Below are 18,365 nucleotides of genomic sequence, written 5' to 3' on the forward strand. Positions count from 1 at the left end.
GGTCTGAATCGATCAATAGCTTGATACAGCTCCCATATAAACCAATCTCCCGATTTTGCTTCTTGGCCCCCTACTGAAATATTACACAATGGCTTCTACAATGTTCAGCATTCATTTATGGTCCGAATCGGACTATAACTTGATATAGATCCAATAGCATAACCGTTCTTATTCAATATTCTTTGTTTGCCTAAAAAAAGATACCGCGCATAGAACTCGACAAATGCGATCCATGGTGGAGGGTATATAAGATTCGGCCCGGCCGAACTTAGCACGCTCTTACTTGTTATACCCTCCACCATAGGATGGGGGTATACTAATTTCGTCATTCTGTTTGTAACTACTCGAAATATTCGTCTGAGACCCCATAAAGTATATATATTCTTGATCGTCGCGAAATTTTATGTCGATCTACCCGATCTTGGGTCTTGACTTCTTGAACCTCTAGAAGGCGCTAATCTTATCCGATTGGAATGAAATTTTGCACGACGTGTTTTGTTATGATATCCAACAATTGTGCCAAATATGGTTCAAATCGGTCCATAACCTGATATAGCTGTCATATAAACCGATCTTGGGTCTTGACTTCTTGAGCCTCTAGAGTGCGCAATTCTTATCCGATTTGAATGAAATTTTGCACGACGTGTTTTGGTATGATATCCAACAGTTGTGCCAAGTAGCAAAATGTATTGAAAAGTCAATAAGCTCGTCGAAAGTACCCACACTCCTTGGGACGCAAAGCTCGACTTGGTGAGAAAGTTTCCAGCTCAGAAAGGCAATGGTCTTCGTCAAGAGATGGGGCAGCATATTTGCGACGGAACGCATGATGGAAGTCTTAAACTAGCAAAACTAAGATACGATCGTGGAGAAATGGGAGGTTTTCCACCGGGAGGAGAAGGAGGAAGGAACTCTCCTTGTGGTGGATATTAATCAAGTCTTTGTGACAAGTTTAGCTAAGACTATAAAGGCATGGCGCACTACGGGAACAAAGCTGTATTTTCAAGACAGGGATATGAAAGGCCCTCATACTGAGACGTGCAGTGGCTGGAGACCCAATACCTCCTTATAAACAGGGGGCCGACGACGAGGCAATCACACAGTGATCTGGCTCTTACGACAAAAATAAAAAACAATGTTGGCGATCAATCCTTTTATTTAAGTAAATGTTTTTAGAACATGTCAAACTATTTAACTACAATCGATTTTCGCAATTTATATACTTTTGTCTAAACACTGCATAAACACAGTTCCTTTTTCACCAAAATATCGCATTTAAAAAAGGAGAAGATGGGTGTTGCCAGAAAAAGTCAATATCTCCGTGGAAAAAGTGACAAATAGATTATGTAAGATGGAAGTTGTAAATCAAGGAAAATGACTTTTCCATGTAAATATATTTTGATCAAATGCCCATTAAGTTTCAACATTTTAAATCCGATTTCAATCCTGGTGTATGAAGTCAATTAGTCAGCCAAGCAGCTATTTTACATTTATAAAACTCACTCCTAAAATAGGGTCGAAATTGTATATATGCATTTAATGTTCCCCAACTCCATACCTTCTTGAATTGGGACTTAAGTGCCAATAGTTATATATTTTTTTTTTTTCATTGTTAATAGCTTGTGGAGTCTTTCCAAGATCTTCGAGAAGGAAATCAGCCGAAGAAAAACCCTGGATGATCGGGGAGATTCACAACATTGGGAAAGAGGTCCGCAGACTTTTTAACAGAGCACGTCGTAAAAAAGTTGAAGTTTATTGGGAATTGTATTACACACGGCTCAAAGAATACAATAAGATTTCCAGAGCGGCATAACCTGCCTCCTGGAAGCTTTTCTGCGACCTGGTAGATAGCGTTAATGACGCCGCCAATATGCAAAAGTTTCTCTCAAAAACCCAAGTCCAAACTGAAACGTTAGTAGACGACATGGGAGTGAGAGGAGAGACAAAGGAGGACATGTTGAGGCTTTTGATAAAAACGCATTTTTCACAGCTTACGACGCGAGTCACGGAGACACCGGAATCTTGGAGTAATGAGGTTGATCGAAGGCTTTTATTAGAGAATTAATGGTCAAGGAAGCCTTGAGGAGCTTCAAACCATTTGAGTCACCCGGACTTGATGGAATATTTCATTCGTTACTACAAGAATAGGCGGACAATTTGGCGCCCCATCTGACCACTATTTTCACAGCATGAATAACAGTTGCATATACTCTGAAAGCCTGACAGGAGGTAAGGGTGGCATTTATACCCCAGCCTGGGAAGGCAAGTTACAAGTTACAAAGGCCTAGAGATGATGTCAAGATGTACACTTTGGCGGACCGATTCACTGAACTAATCCAGTGGCGGAAACTCATACCGATCACTAGGCGGTATGCAAGGGGGCATATAAATCTACCTGGTTTAGGAGTCAATGCACCATCCGTCACAACTTCTCAAAATATGCATGCAATAACACATATTTTCCACTTTTCTTCCGTTGAGCAAAAGTGCACTTACACCTACCCACTCAACTTCTCAAAGTTGTTGTTTTAATATTCCTGCTTATCGGCTCCAAAAGATGCGATACTCACTGCTCCATCATTCCTCAAAATAGTGCAGTAAACATTGCTCAATTTGAGCTCAAAATGGTCCATAGCCATAGAAGAGGAATAAGACTGGATTTGGCGATATTCGTTCGTTAATGTACTAAATGGTACCAATATAGTAAGAAATAGTGCATGTTTGTGAAGGGAAGGAACGGAAAGTACTAGTTTGGGCTCAAATTAAAGTGCATCTTGAAAATATAAGGCTTGGTGAAAAAAAGTAAAATAGTACCAGAAGTGGGAGAAATAGTACACTTATTTCCCCAATTGGTACTATTTGGTACTTTCTTTGTAAATTGAGCTAGAGCTCTGAATCTTGGAACTTAGGTACACAATGGAAATCTTAATTGTGTTACTAGAAGAGTTTTTGGAAATTTTTACATTTAGGTACTAAAAAAAGTACCAACAAGTAAGAACGTGCTTAGTTCGGGCGGGTCAATCTTATATACCCTCCACCATGGATCGTACTTGTCGACTTCTTTGCCCGGTATCTATTTTTAGGCAAACAAAGATAAATGGGTAAGAATTGTTATGCTATTGGAGCTATATCAAGTTATAATCCGATTCGGACCATAAACGAATTATATGTTGTAGACAATAGAAGAAGAATAATTGTGCAAAATTTCAGCCAAATCGGATAAGAAGTGTGCCCTATAGATACTCAAGAAATAATATCGGGAGATCGGTTTACATGAGAGCTGTATCAGGCTATATATCGACTCAGACCATATTTAACACGTATATTGAAGGTCATGGGGGAAACAGTCGTTAAAAAATTTCAGACAAATCGGATAAGAATTGCGCCCTCTAGAGGATCCGGAAGTCAAGATCCCAGATCGGTTTATACGTCAGCTATTTCAGGTCATAGACCGATTTCAACCGCGCTTACCACAGTTGCTGGCTAAATATCTAAGGTGTCTTAATGATCTCTTTTAAGTTGGTATGTTTGAGTACCAAAATTGGGACTATTTGTTATTTTTTTTTATAGATGGAGCTACAGGTCTGAAATTAAGCGAGTAGGTACAAATAGGAAAAATATGATGGGTGACTAGGTAAGGTTAGATTGAAAAGAGGATGCGGATATTCATCCGCCCCATGGCACTGTGGACATACACCAAAGACAGCTTGTTGTGTGTTCAAAATATAAAATAGTAACCTCAAAAAAGAAAATTTAAGTCAGGAATTCAGTGCTGCTTACAAAATCCCTAATTGTTTTCCACACCACGCCCCTTAGTTGGTTTATGTCTGGTATTGTGTCCTCTCCTAAGTGTCGGTGTCTGTGAGCAGCGAAAGCCGGCGTGCCCTACACATGCTATAACTTGTTGCACCGATTTTGCATAAGTTAGCTCGTAGTCTTACGTGTCCTGTTATGATACCAAAGGTATACTGATCTGATTGCTTACTTTCAGCAATAGCCTCGTCTTCTCACAATCCGGATCCCCCCATAGGATTTTCGTCTTCCTACCTACCCTTTCGCTGTTCCACAGTATTACATGCGCGTTCGTAGCCAACGCTCTTTACTCGGACTTCGTCGACTCGAAAGGCTTCAGGTTAACTAAGTTTATTGACAGCAGTCCTCTGGCCTTCACTGCAAAATCGTCTGCTTATTCATTCCCCCTTACTCCGCTTTGGCCCGGCACCGTAACGATGAGGAACGTGATGGGTGACAAAATGATCTATTTGTACATATTTTATCGAAAAGTGCCAAATAGTATGAAATACATCGAGCGGGGACAGTTAAACTTAATCAACTTGATACGAAATATCACAGCGTTGACAAAAATACGACATGTCGTAACAAATCGTACCAGAAGTGGAAGAAACTTTACTAATTGTGGTGTAATTGGTACCTTGAAAGCATATATTGGGCGACTAGGAGACTTTTTTGAAAATCGTACATATAGGTACTTAAACGTTCAAAATAGAAGATTTTTTGAAATTCGTCCATTTACTTTCTAAAACGTAGAAAATTGTACTCTTCTGCCCTCTTTCGGGATACAGTAACACCTTGACAGTATGTATTAGGTAACTAGAAGATATTTCTGATTTTCGTAGACGTATGTACTAAAACAAAGAACATTGAATTTTTATGGAGCTAGACTCTGCAGTTACACTACTCAGTTTTCAAGGCGTGGGTTTTAAAATTTGTTGACTTAGGCGAAGAAACAAACGTAAAGAAAATACCAAATAGTACCAAGAATAACAATATATCTGAAAAATTATTAAGCCACCCGAATATAAAACTTAAGTCGCTGGTTGAAGCTGCCTCTGTTGTGAAAATGACCTCATTGTGGGATGTGATGCTAATGCACATAACCATATATGGGGAAGTTCGGATGTCAACGAAAGGGGTGAGCTGCTATTAAATCTTCTTATATATAAAATCAATTTGTGTTTGTTTGTTTGTGCGTTCCTTATAGACTCAGAAACGGCTGAACCGATTTTCTTGAAATTTTCACAGGTGGTTCATAATGAAAATAGGGTACTACATTTTTTGATATCTGATAATTTTCAGAAACGCCAGATCTCGGAGATGGGTGGTGCGATTTAAGCGAAATTTTGTGTGCTCTCATATAGTACCATAAAAATAAAAACTTGGTATCCAAATTTCGGATGGGGTACCTAGGGGAGCTGCCCCACCCTAAAACCTACCAAACATATATTTAGGCCAATCACGACAATATGGGACTCACATGAAAGGCATTTAGGATAAGAAAACGTATCTGATATCCATTTGTCGGACCAAGTGCTAGGGGGACCACCCCAAGCCCGAAAACACCCCTAAATCGGACATATTTACCAACCATGACAATATGGGACTCAAATGAAAGGTATTTGCGAGTAGAATACAAATCTGATATCCAAATGTGGGACCACGTTTCTGGGGGTCCACCCCTTCCCCAAAACACTCCCCGATCAGGACTTATTTACTGACCATGGGAATATGGGGCTTAAATAAAAGGTATTTGAATGTACAATTCGAATCTGATATCCAAATATGGGACCAAGTGTTTGGTGGCCCGCCTCTCACCAAAACTATCCCCCAAAGGGGACAAATTTACGACCATAGCAATATGGGGCTGAAATGAAAGGTCTTTGAGAGTAAAGCACGAATTTGATGTCAATATTCGGGAAGAGTGTCTATGGGTCCACGCCACCCCCACAACACCACCCAAATAGTATTTTCTGACTATTGCAATATGAGGCTCAAATAAGAGGGTTTTTAAAGTGGAACACGAATCCGATATATATTTTGAAGGCCAACTCACTGAGTGGTCGCCCATCCCCCAAAACACCCCCCAAGCCCGTCATTTTTGCCGACTATGGAAATATGGGGCCCTAATTAAAGGTTTGTGGGAGTAGACCACACATCTGATATCAACATTAGGAGCCAACTGTCTAGCGGACGTCCCACCACCATAACAACCCCCAAATAGGACGTATTTGCTCACCAAGACAATTTGGGTCTTAAAGAGAGTGGAACTAAATATTTATAGTTTTTAGGGCCAATACCCCAAACCAGACTTTTGCGATAGGGAGTTTAAATGGGATTAGGAAACGAATTTGATATCCAATTTTGAGGGCAATGGCAATATGGGGTTCAAATAAATGATATAAAGATATATGAGAATAGAGCACGTTGCTGATATATTTTCCGGGCTTAGTGTTTGGGGGACCACCCCAATCCCCAAAACATCCCTTAATCGGGCATATTTACCGACCATGTCAATGTGGAGATTAAATGAAAGGTATTGGGGGTAGAGCAAGAATTGATACCCACCAATTTTCTGGGGGTCAACCCATTTACCAAAATACCCCACAAGCAGCAATTTTTTAGTGACCATCGCAATATGGGGCTTAAATAAAGGTTTTTGGGAGTAGAATACGAATTTGATATCCAAATGTAGGACCATGTATTTAGGGCATCGCCCCTTTCCCAAAACTCCCCCAAAGGGAAAAAAATTTTCGACCATGCCAATATGTGGCTCAAATGAAAGGTATTTGAGATTAGAAAACGAATTTGATAACCTATTTTGTGGTCATGTGTTTGGGGGACGCCTCATCCTGTAAACTCCTCTTAAGCCAATGGCAATATTGGGTTTAAATAAATGGTATTTGAGAGAAGAGCACGATGCTGATATTTTTTCATGGCCAAGTATCTGGGGGACCACCTCTCCCCCGAAAACACCACTAAATCAGAAATTATGCGAATATAGGGCCGAAATGAAGTATTGTATTTTAAGAATGAAGTACACCTTACATCCAAACTTAAATTCGTAGACCAATAAAGATCATATGGGATTCAGATAAAAGCACTTATATTGTTAAACTCTTAGTCAAGTTAGCATGGTATTGCACTAAAAGATCTTCGAAAATAAATATTCCAAGGAAACTTTTATTCCATATAAAGTAAAAGAAGGCGCAGCGGAGCGGGCCCGGGTCAGCTAGCATATTATAAGTTGCAATCTGGCGATTTGTAATAAAGGGGATAAACCGACCTTTATTACCAGGAACAGGCAGGAGGTACTCAATATAACCTCTGTATCGGAAGATATATGTGGAAGAATATGCGACTGGGATGTATTGGATGACCACAGCATCTCTGATCATCGTCATATTAGTTTTAGCCTTGGAGAAAATGCTGAAGTAGTATTCCCTCGGCTAAACAGAATAAAGGCGGATTGGGATAAACATGCACTAATTCTGCATGTCTATCCCTTCTAAACCAGAAAAGGAAGTGAAAAATACAGAGGATATAGATATAGTGGTCAAGCGGATCACGAAGGCCCTGAATGACTCGCTTGTGTCAGCATGCTCTAGTGCAATGCCAAGGGCAAACATCGACCGCCATGGTGGACCCCAGAGCTGGTTGGTCTAAGGAAAGACAGCAGAAAACTCTTCAACAGAGCAAAAGCCACAAGAGCATCACATGATTGGGACATCCATAAAGGTGAGCTAAGAAAATATAAGGGCGGGCATAGAAAGGCTCAGAACAAATCCTGGGTAGAAATCTGCAGCTCCGTGGAGGATACATATCAGGCCTCCAGTCTCAGGAAGATCTATTACGGTGGGTATATCCAGAAGTCAGAGAAAGTATTGACAATGTCTAGTGAGGAAACACTAGAACTACTCATTGATACACATTTCCCAGGAAATTCTCCAACGGACAACGTGGCACCAGAAGAGGTTGTCACTGATATGCATTCGTTGGAGGCCATTAGGGAAATTGTGTCTGAGCCAAAATCCTTTGGGCGATAAGAAGTTTCGACTCCTTTAAGTCGCCAGGCCCTGATGATGTATCACTGGTTGAATTACAAGCTGTGTCTGATAGACTGGTTCCCTGGCTTAGGGAGATATACCATGATTGTACCAAAATGTCATATATACCTGTAGGATGGGGGGACACGAAGGTTACTTTCATTTCGGAAGCAGGAAATCCTTACCACACGAAGGCGAAAAATTTTCGTCCTATTAGTATGTCATCCTTTATGCTGAAGACTCTTGAGAGGTTGAAAGAAACATACATTAGGGCAAAGATCCCTGGAGATTGCCTGTCTCGACAGCAGCAAGTATATAGTAAAGGCAAATTCACTGAAACAGCCTTTCACGACCTAGTCGGCTACATATATACAAACAATGGTAGCATTTCTTGATATTGAATAATGTAAAACCGACGGCAATCATGAAGGAGTAGAGTTTCTAGGCATCAACTCAACTGTAAGAAAGTCTATTGATAACTTACTAAAAGTTGATTTATGGCAGGCTTGGGATCTGTGGATCTAGATCTAGAAGGATGGGTCAGCAGAGGAACATCTTCAGGAGCTATACTGTCTCCTCTACTTTGGAATATAACCATTAACAATATATTATTGTCTCTCGTAGAAAAAGATGTAAAAGTGGTCGCGCATGCTGATGACCTAGCAATTGCTGTTAGGGAAGTGTCCCAGCACTCTAAGAGATATACTTCAGGAAGCTCTATGTGCAACGACAAAGTGGGCTACCGAAAGTGGTCTAGGTAAAATCCGTGCAAGACAGAAGTAGTTCTTTTCAGCAGGAGATATATGTTGCCTACAGTGGAACCTGTCTCCTTGGGTGGAGAGAATGTTCCATTTACAGAAAGCGCAAAATACCTGGGTGTTTTGCTGGACAGGAAATTGAACTTCAAATCCATATGGAATCCATTTTGGAAAGGGCAAGAAAGGCCAATATTGCCCTATGCACCTGCAAGAGAGCCTATATAGAAAGAGAGGGTATATACTGCAGTTGTCAGACCTATTATGCTATGTGGTGTTGTGGTCTGGTGGACGGCGCTTTAAAAGTCCACCTACTGCTCAATACTTAACCGGATCCAAAGGATGGCTTGCTTGTGCATCGCAGCCCCACTGAGGACGACACCGTTTGATGTACTGAATTTAATGCTACATCTTATGCCTCTGGACATTGTGGCTACCCAAATTGCAGTGACCACTGCCGTGAGGTTAAGGGAGCTTTCTCATTGGTCATGTCGTACACCCTACTTAAGCCGCTTTTGATAAAAAGTACTGTACCACTCTTCCTGATAGAACCGATTGGAACTACGATATCCCTGGTAACAGAAGTAAAAAAGACTTCTATACAGATGGTTTCAAACTAAACGACCAGGTGGGCTTTGGGGTGTACTCTAAAGATCTAGAACTGGTCATATCGAAAAGGTTACCGGCCACTGCAGTGTGTATCAAACGGAGATCCTTGCAGTTAAGGAAGTGGTGGAATGGCTAAGATATAATGTCATTACGACGATTGGCATATATATCTTCTCGGACAGCCAATAAATCCGTTGGAGAACCTATTTCTGAACACAAAAACCGCCCTGGACTGTCGCATATCTCTCAACGAGATGGCTGAACAGTGCAAAATTCACCTGTTCTGGGTGCCGGGCCATAGAGATATCCCAGGGAATTCTAAAGCAGACGATTTTGCGAGACTAGGAACTACCTTAGGTATGCCTCTAGCGACATGTAAGCTAAGTTTTTAGGACCAGGCCCGAAGGGCAACGAATGATAACAGGTCACAAAGAGGGGGCTGTGAGCATTCCAAAACTATGTGTCCTCATCTAGACTTGAAGAGGTCTATTGCTTTGCTGCCATTAGCTAGAACATACGTCTCAGTCATTGTGTCCATCAGGTCACTATCTAATCGGAAAACATGCTGACAGACTGAAGGTTGCCAGCAACAACTTTTGCAGAAGCTGTAGGGACATCGAGGAAGAAGAGGCTATAAAACACCTTCTGTCTGTGTGTCCCGCACTAGCAGTTAGAATGAGTTAAACTTCAGGTTCTCATTTCTTTGAGCTTTCTAAAGCGATCTGGATGGTTCAATGGTAAGACCTAGAAGGCATCTTCCTTCTTCTGTTCCTGTGGTATCACAATGGACGAAAACATGTAAGTGAGTCAGATGTCAGACTGCCACTAAAACCTAACCTAACCCAAGTACCTAAATGTAGGTTAGGTTAGGTTGAAAAGAGGGTGCAGGTATTAAGTTAGGAATTCCGTGCTACTTACAAAATCCTTAATTGTTTTCAGTGCCACTCCCCTTGTTTTCAATGCCACTTAGTCCGATATTGTGTCTCCATCTAAGTACAGGTATCTGTTGGACGCGAAAGCCGGGCAATGACAATGGAAATGCTATAACGTCTCAACATCTTCCCCGCATGCCCTACACATGCTATCACTTTCCGCACCGATTTGACATAAGTGATCTCATAGTCCTATGTGTCCTGTTGTGATACCAATAGCTTTACTGACTTCCTTTTTGCTTCCTTTCAGTAATAGCCTCGTCTTCTCACGATCTGGATTCTCCTATAGGATTTTCGCCGTCCTACCGACCGTTTCACTGTTCCACAATGTTGCATGCGTATTCGTCGGCCATTCCCTTAACTCGGACTGCGTCAACCCGAATGGCTCCGGGTTAACCAAGTTTATTGACGGCAGTCCTCTGGCCTGCACCGCAAAATCGTCGGCCCTTTCATTCCCCCTTACTCCGATATGGCCCGGCACCCAAACGATACTGATTTTCCCATCCTCAGGCGTTAATCTCCTCCTTACACCGCAAGACTGTTTGTAACCTTACCGTCCTGTTTGTTATTGCCCTTATGGCAATTTTACTGTCGGTAAAGATATTCACACTTGACGTTCTCGCGTTAGCACCACACCACTTCACACATTCCGTAATCGCCCGGAACTCCGCCTGCAGGACCGTATTATGGTCAGGCAGTCTTAAACAGATCTCAGTCCCTGGGTTCTCAATGTAAACCCCCAGGCCCACTCTGTCCTCTAGCTTCGATCCATCCGTGTAACATAATCTTCCAGATGGCAATACAAGGGTTCCGTCAATCCAAGGCGGTGCCGATGGCAGCAGTGCCTCGCTCTCGACTTCAAGGTTCATCTCAGCTATCTGATCGGAAACCTTTTCCATTCTATCCAGGTTGTCTATCGTCGCCTCGATTATACCGCGATGGTATGCGCTGCTCCCATCCTCAATCGATTCTCGCATCGCTGCAGTGGCTCCCTAACATTTAATCTGTATTTCAATGGGTCGGATATCTAAAATAGTCTCCAATGCCCTAGTGGGCGTGGTCCTCATCGCTCCGCCTATGCCAAGACAACATGTTTTCTGAACCTATTGTATGGTCCTTATGTTGCACTTTTTTCAATATCAGTCCACTAAACTACGGATTCAGGCCCTATTTCGAGCCTACGGCCCGTCTACATAGTGCCCTTAATTTGTGAGCCTTCTCAGTATGCTCCTGAATGTGACACTTCCAATTCAGTTTCCTGTCCAAGATCACACCTAAGTATTTGACCTTGTCAGTTATCGAAATCGCCTTGTTGAGGAAACGTGGTGCGTTAAATTGGCCCACCTTCGTCTTCCTCGTGAACAGGCATATTTTAGTCTTCTCTGGATTAACATTGAGATCTCTGGGTCTAGCCTATTCATATGCCATATACAATACCCTTTTGGCCCTTCTGCACAACTCGTTCGGATCCTTACCCCTTAGAAGTATTACCTAAATGTACGACTTTGAAAAAATCTTCTGATCGCCCAAAATTTATTGTTGATGTATAGCTGTATCCCAATTTTGAGCTAAAGATCACTCAGTAAAAAAAGTATGATTTTGTATGTTTTAGTGCCTATATATTAACGAATTAAAAGCAAATCTTATAGCCGCCCCATAATTAATGTCAAGGTGTTCCCGATTCAAAAATTTGAGTGCTTTAGCTCAGTTCGTAGATAAAGTACCATTTTGTATGTCTTAGTAACTAAAAGTACGATTTTAAAAAAATCTTCTGGTCGCCCAATACATATTTTCTCAGTACAAATTGTATCACATCTAGTACGATTCCTTCCAAATGCCATATTTTGGTCAAGACGATAATTTTTGACAAATTGCTTCGTTCTTGCTGTTCCCTTTCGCTGTAGACAAAGATAAGCTCCTGTTTATTATTTTGCACTTTCTGCTACAATAATGTACGAATTTTAAATAGATCATTTAGTTACGCAACATATTTTTTCTCGTTGTACCTACATGCCAAACTTCTGACCTACAGCTGCATCTATAAAGAAATTACCAAATGGTACCAATTTTGCTAACAACATGTACGGATTGTGAATAGATCATTTTGCCACCCATCATATTTTTCCTAGTAGTACCTGCTTTGGTGCTTTCTTTATAGAATGTACTTATTTTGTTATCAAAATGTACGAATTTTGAATAGATAATTTAGTCACCCATCATATATATTTCCATGCGAATTTCAAACCTCTAGCTTCATCTGTAAGGAAAGTACCAAATGGTAGCAATTGCGGTACTAAACGTACGTTTTCTCCCTAGCAGTAATATTTTTCCAATTTATCCTTTTCAGCAGATGTCTTTTGAGACAAATTTCTTAATTCTTGCTCTATTCATCCGGCTTGTAATAAGTTCACCCATTTCGTACATTTTTGTACTTTTTTCAGTACCTAATTGTACAAATTTCCAAAAACTCTTCTAGTCAGCCAATTAAGGTTGCCATGGTGTACCTTAGTTTCAAAATTCAGAGCTCTAGATTAATTTACAAAGAAATTACCAAATAGTACCAATTGGGGAAATATGCGTACTATTTTTCCCACTTCTGGTACTATTTTGGAAATTTTTTAACCAAACCTTATTCTTTCAAGACGCTCTTTTATTTGAGCCCAAAATAATAATTCTAGACCTATCCATTCGCCCTGGTAATAAAAAACAGTTTTGTACTTGTTGGCACTTTTTTGCACATAAACGTATGCATTTCACCTTATACCGTGCCTATAACCTAATACGAACCTTTGTGCAAAATTTCATGATTCTACCTTAGCCGTTTGGGCTGGGCGACACCTACACAATCATGCTATTCTTTTATATATTTTGACAATGACATAGTAAATGAAAAGGAATAATAAGTAAAAGTGTGCTAAGTTCGGCCGGGCCGAATCTTATATACCTTCCACCATGGATCGCATTTGTCGAATTCTTTTCCCGGCATCTCTTCTTAGGCAAAAAACGATATAAGAAAAGATTTGCTCTGCTATTAGAGCGATATCAAGATATCGTCCGGCTTTGACTACAATTAAATTATATGTTGGAGACCTGTGTAAAATGTCAGCTAATTCGATTAAGAAAAATAGAGAGATGGATTTATATGGGAGCTGTATCGGGCTATAGACCGATTCAGACCATAATAAATACGTATGTTGATGGTCGTGGGAGGATCCGTCGCACAAAATTTCAGGCAAATCGGATAAAAATTGCGACCTCTACAGGCTCAAGAAGTCAAGATCTCAGATCGGTTTATATGACAGCTATATCAGGTTATGAACCTATTTGAACCTTATTTGACACAGTTGTTGAAAAAAAATTTCAGCCAAATCGGATAGGAATTGCGCCCTCTAGAAGCTCAAGAAGTAAAGACTTCAGATCGGTTTATATGACAGCTATATCAGGCTATATGCGCTTTGCATTTGAAGGGACCTGAGTTCAAATCACGCTTTCAGCAAAAAGTGGATTAAAAAAAATGTTGAAGCGGTATTAAAATAATAATTAACACGCGAAATAAGAATACCTAAATATAAAACAAGTAAAAGCGTGATAAGTTCGGCCGGGCCGAATCTTATATACCCTCCACCATGGATCGCATTTGTCGAGTTGTATTCCCGGCATCTCTTCTTAGGCTAAAGAGGATATAAGAAAAGAGTTGCTCTGCTTTTAAAACGATATCAAGATATGGTCCGGTTCGGACCACAATTAAATTATATGTTGGAGACCTGTGTAAAATTTCAGCCAATTCGTATAAGAATTGCGCCCATTGGGGCTCACGAAGTAAAATAGAGAGAACGATTTATATGGGATCTGTATCGGGTTATAGACCGATTCAGAACATAATAAACACGTTTGTTCATGGTCATGAGAGGATCCGTCGTACAAATTTCAGGCATATCGGATGATAATTGCGACCTCCCAGATCGGTTTATATGGCAGCTATATCAGGTTATGAACCGATTTGAACCTTATTTGACACAGTTGTTGAAAGTAAAAATAAAATACGTCATGCAAAATTTCAGCCAAATCGGATAGGAATTGCGCCCTCTAGAAGCTCAAGAAGTCAAATCCCCAGATCTGTTTATATGACAGCTATATCAGGTTATGGACCGATTTCAACCATACTTGGCACAGTTGTTGGATATCATGACGAAATACTTCGTGCAAAAACTCATACAAATCGGATAAGAATTGTCCCTCAAGAGGCTCAAGAAGTCAAGACCCAAGATCGGTTTATATGGCAGCTATATCAGGTTATGGACTGATTTGAACCATACTTGGCACAGTTGTTGGATATCATAACAAAACACGTCGTGCAAAATTTTATTCTGATCGGATAATAATTGCGCACGCTAGAGGCTCAAGAAGTCAAGACCCAAGATCGGTTTATATGGCAGCTATATCAGGTTATAAACCGATTTGAACCATACTTGACAAAGTTTTTGGATATCATAAGAAAACACGTCGTGCAAAATTTCATTCCAATTGGATAAGAATTGCGCACTCTAGAGGCTCAAGGAATCAAGACCCAAGATCGGTTTATATGGCAGCTATATCAAAACATGGACCGATATGACCCATTTACAATACCAACCGACCTACACTAATAAGAAGTATTTGTGCAAAATTTCAAGCGGCTAGCTTTACTCCTTCGGATGTTAGCGTTCTTTCGACAGACAGACGGACGGACGGACAGACGGACGGACATGGCTAGATCGACATAAAATGTCGCGACGACCAAGTATATATATACTTTATGGGGTCTCAGACGAATATTTCGAGTAGTTACAAACAGAATGACGAAATTAGTATATCCCCCATCTTATGGTGGAGGGTATAAAAATGTTTTTTCTATTTTTTGCTTTGTTAGGTCATACAAATATTCCATTTTTCGCTGTGCTGCAAAAACAACTTTAAGAGCAGGCATTATTTAATTGGCGCTGTTGCAGGCCAGTCCAAAACACTGTTTTTGCATGACATCGTGCCAATGACACACAATGTTATTTTGAAATTGTGTTTACATTTGTGTGGAAGTACTGGTAACTGCCTTTGCAGCATATATACTGGGAATCTATAGAACAGTGCCGGGTGGACCGGGTCCCTAGAGACTGGATAAACCATATTACGAATCCTACAAAAGCCAGTTTTTTTTTCATCCTCATAATTCTGTAGCAGAGGTTTTTTAAGACCAATTTCTAAATTCGTAAAAAGATGGTACTCTTTTTAGTACCTAAATGTAAAATTTTCAAAAAATCTTCCAATCATCCAATTAAGTTTACCATGGTGTACTTAAGTTTCAAAATATTTTTCCCACTTCCGGTATTATTTTGGAAGATTTTTTTCACTAAATCTTATTTTTCAAGAGCTTTTTAATTTGAGCCCAAAATCATTCTCCCAGCACTTTCCGTTCATAATGAACAAACATGCACCATTGCGTAATATATTGGTACTATTTAGTACCTTAACGAACGAATATCGCCAAACCAAATATTATTATTCCACGTCTACGGCCTAAGAACAACATTCGTGCCAAATTTCATAATTCCAGATTTAGCCTTTTTGGCTGGACAGTGATCAGTCAGTCAGTAAATCACGCGCGGTTTTTAAATATACAGAAGAAGAGAATATTGAAATTACTGTGCATTGTATCATTTTGAGCTCAAATTGAGACATGTTTACTGCCCTATTTCAAGAAATGGAGAAGCAACCGATTAGCAGGCATATTAAAACAACAATTTTGAGAAGTTTTGTAGGTAGGTGTAAGAGAAAATGCTCAAGGGGAAAAAGTTGAAAATATGTATTATAGCATGCATATTTTGAGAAATTGTGATGGGTGGTGGATTGACTCCTAAAAGAGGTATATTTATATGCCAGCATGTCGGGAGCGATATGTGATTCCTCCAATGGCTATAAATAACCTATTACCGATGATTGGGAAGGGATTTGATCACGCCTGCTGTGAAAACGATGTTACAATATTCTAACGGATAAGGAGCCGAACCAGCCATTCAGAAGGGCCGAAAGGGTCTTGCATATGACATACGACTTGGCTAGAACAAGGGGTCTTAGCGTTTACCAAGAGAAGACTGAAATCTGATTGTTCATGAGGAAGCCCAATTTGACGTTTCCTCAATAGAACGATTTCGACATCTGACAAGGTCAAATACGTAGGAGTGATCTTGGACAGGAAACTGAATTGGAAGTGTCATATTCAGGACCGTACCGAAAAGGCTCACAAATGTTGGGCACTATGTAGGCTCGTAATGGAACCTGAATCCGAAGTCAGTCCTCTGGATCTACAGAAGCGTAATTAGACCAATACTTATTTACGCCTCAGTAGTTTGGTGGACTGCCTGACCATAATACGGTCCTGCAGGCGGAGATCCAAGCTATCACGGTATGTGTGAAGTTGTGTGGTGTTAACGCAATGACGTCGAGTTTGAACTTCATTACGGGCAGTAAACTGGCCATCAGGGCAATAGCAGCAGTTGTTGCTGAACACTTGTCTGAGGAACTATCGACCACATCTCCAAAGTCCCCCTTCCACGATCGGAACAGGAGAGGAAGGCGTTGAAACGGGACCCGACAAGCTCTGTGTGTGGATGACCCACCATCCAGATTTATTGGGCTTAAAGTGTGCGCCAGCGGGGAAGGACAGAAGTCAGAATACACTTTGACAGAAGCAGCTAGTGAAGCATCTAAGGAGGAATCGCCGACACCAGAAGTGTCCATTGTCCTGAGGAAGAGTTTTTCCACAGCTTTCTCACCTGCCTCTAGATGCGTACGGTAGCTCATCATGACAAAAGCTAACGAATCTTGTGAGGATGAACTCCTGGTGGAAATCAGAAGACGAGGCTAACACAACAGTGGTGGAAGTTCTGAATCCTGACTATGGATCGGTTTCTACATATAAATCTCCAACATTCTAAGGCCGCTTCGGCGGCTCTAAAGATCCTCCTGATGACTGGGGGATTTAACGTGGTTCTTATCTAGGAACCATGGGTGTGTGGAGGAATGGTACGTGGACTAAGAATTCCGGGATTTACACTTCTCAAGGGTACGGGGAATGGGAGATACAGAGCCTGTATTCTTGCAAAGTGTAGTCTAAACGTTTTTCTTCTTCCGTCGCTAAGCACTGAAAATTAAGTAGCAGCCAGCCTTAAATTAAACAACTCTTTACTGGCTAGCTTCCCTATATATGGCACACGATTCCGAGTTGTCGCCTTCAAACCTTAAGTCGCTGGTTGAAGCTGCTTCTATAGGAAAAAAAGTTCGGATGCAAACGGAAGGGGTGAGCTGCTAATTGAATATGTTATAAGTTGCAATCTGGCGATTTGTAATAAAGGGGATAAACCGACCTTTATTATCAGGAACAGGCAGGAGGTACTATATACTACCTTTGTATCCACGGGGACCCCAGAGCTGGTTGGTCTAAGGAAGGACTGCAAAAAATTTTTCAACAGAGAGAAAGCCATAAGGGCACCCCACGCTGAGCTAAGAAAATACAAGGGCGAGCTGAAAAAGGCTCAAAACAAATCCTGATTTATACCAACAGATTTCAGTATCCCTGGAATGTGTAAGTTAGTTTCTGCATCTTTTATTAAGTATGTTATTAATAAACTTTCTTACGGTAGAGTTGATGCCTAGAAACTCCAAATCCTTCATGATGGACGTCGATTTTACATTATTGAAAGCACCTTCAATGTCAAGAAATTCTACCATTGTATATTTCTAGACAGCGAGAGAAACCTCTTTGTAGCCGACTAGGTCGTGAAGGGCTGTTTCAGTGGATTTGACTTTAGCATATGCATGACATTCTGATAAAAGCAGAGTATATCTCCCTAAGTCAAGGAGCCATTCTATCAGACACAGCTTGTAATTCAACCAGTGATTCATCATCAGGCCATGGCGAGTTAAAGGAGTCGAAACTTCTTATCGCCCAAAGGATTTTCGGCTCAGACACAATTTCCCTATTAGTCTCCGACGAATGCATACCAGTGACAACCTGTTCTGGCGCCACGGTCGTCCGTTGGAGAATTTCCTGGGAAATGTGTATCGACGAGTAGTTCTAGTGTTTGCTCAGTAGACATTGTCCATACATTCTCTGACTTCTGAATATATCCCACCGTAATAGGTCTCGAGGATAAAATCTTCCTTTGCCAAGAGGCCTCAAATGTATCCTCCACGGAGAT

The sequence above is a fragment of the Stomoxys calcitrans genome, chromosome 1 (genome assembly GCF_963082655.1).
Source record: "Stomoxys calcitrans chromosome 1, idStoCalc2.1, whole genome shotgun sequence".
NCBI lineage: Eukaryota > Metazoa > Arthropoda > Insecta > Diptera > Muscidae > Stomoxys > Stomoxys calcitrans.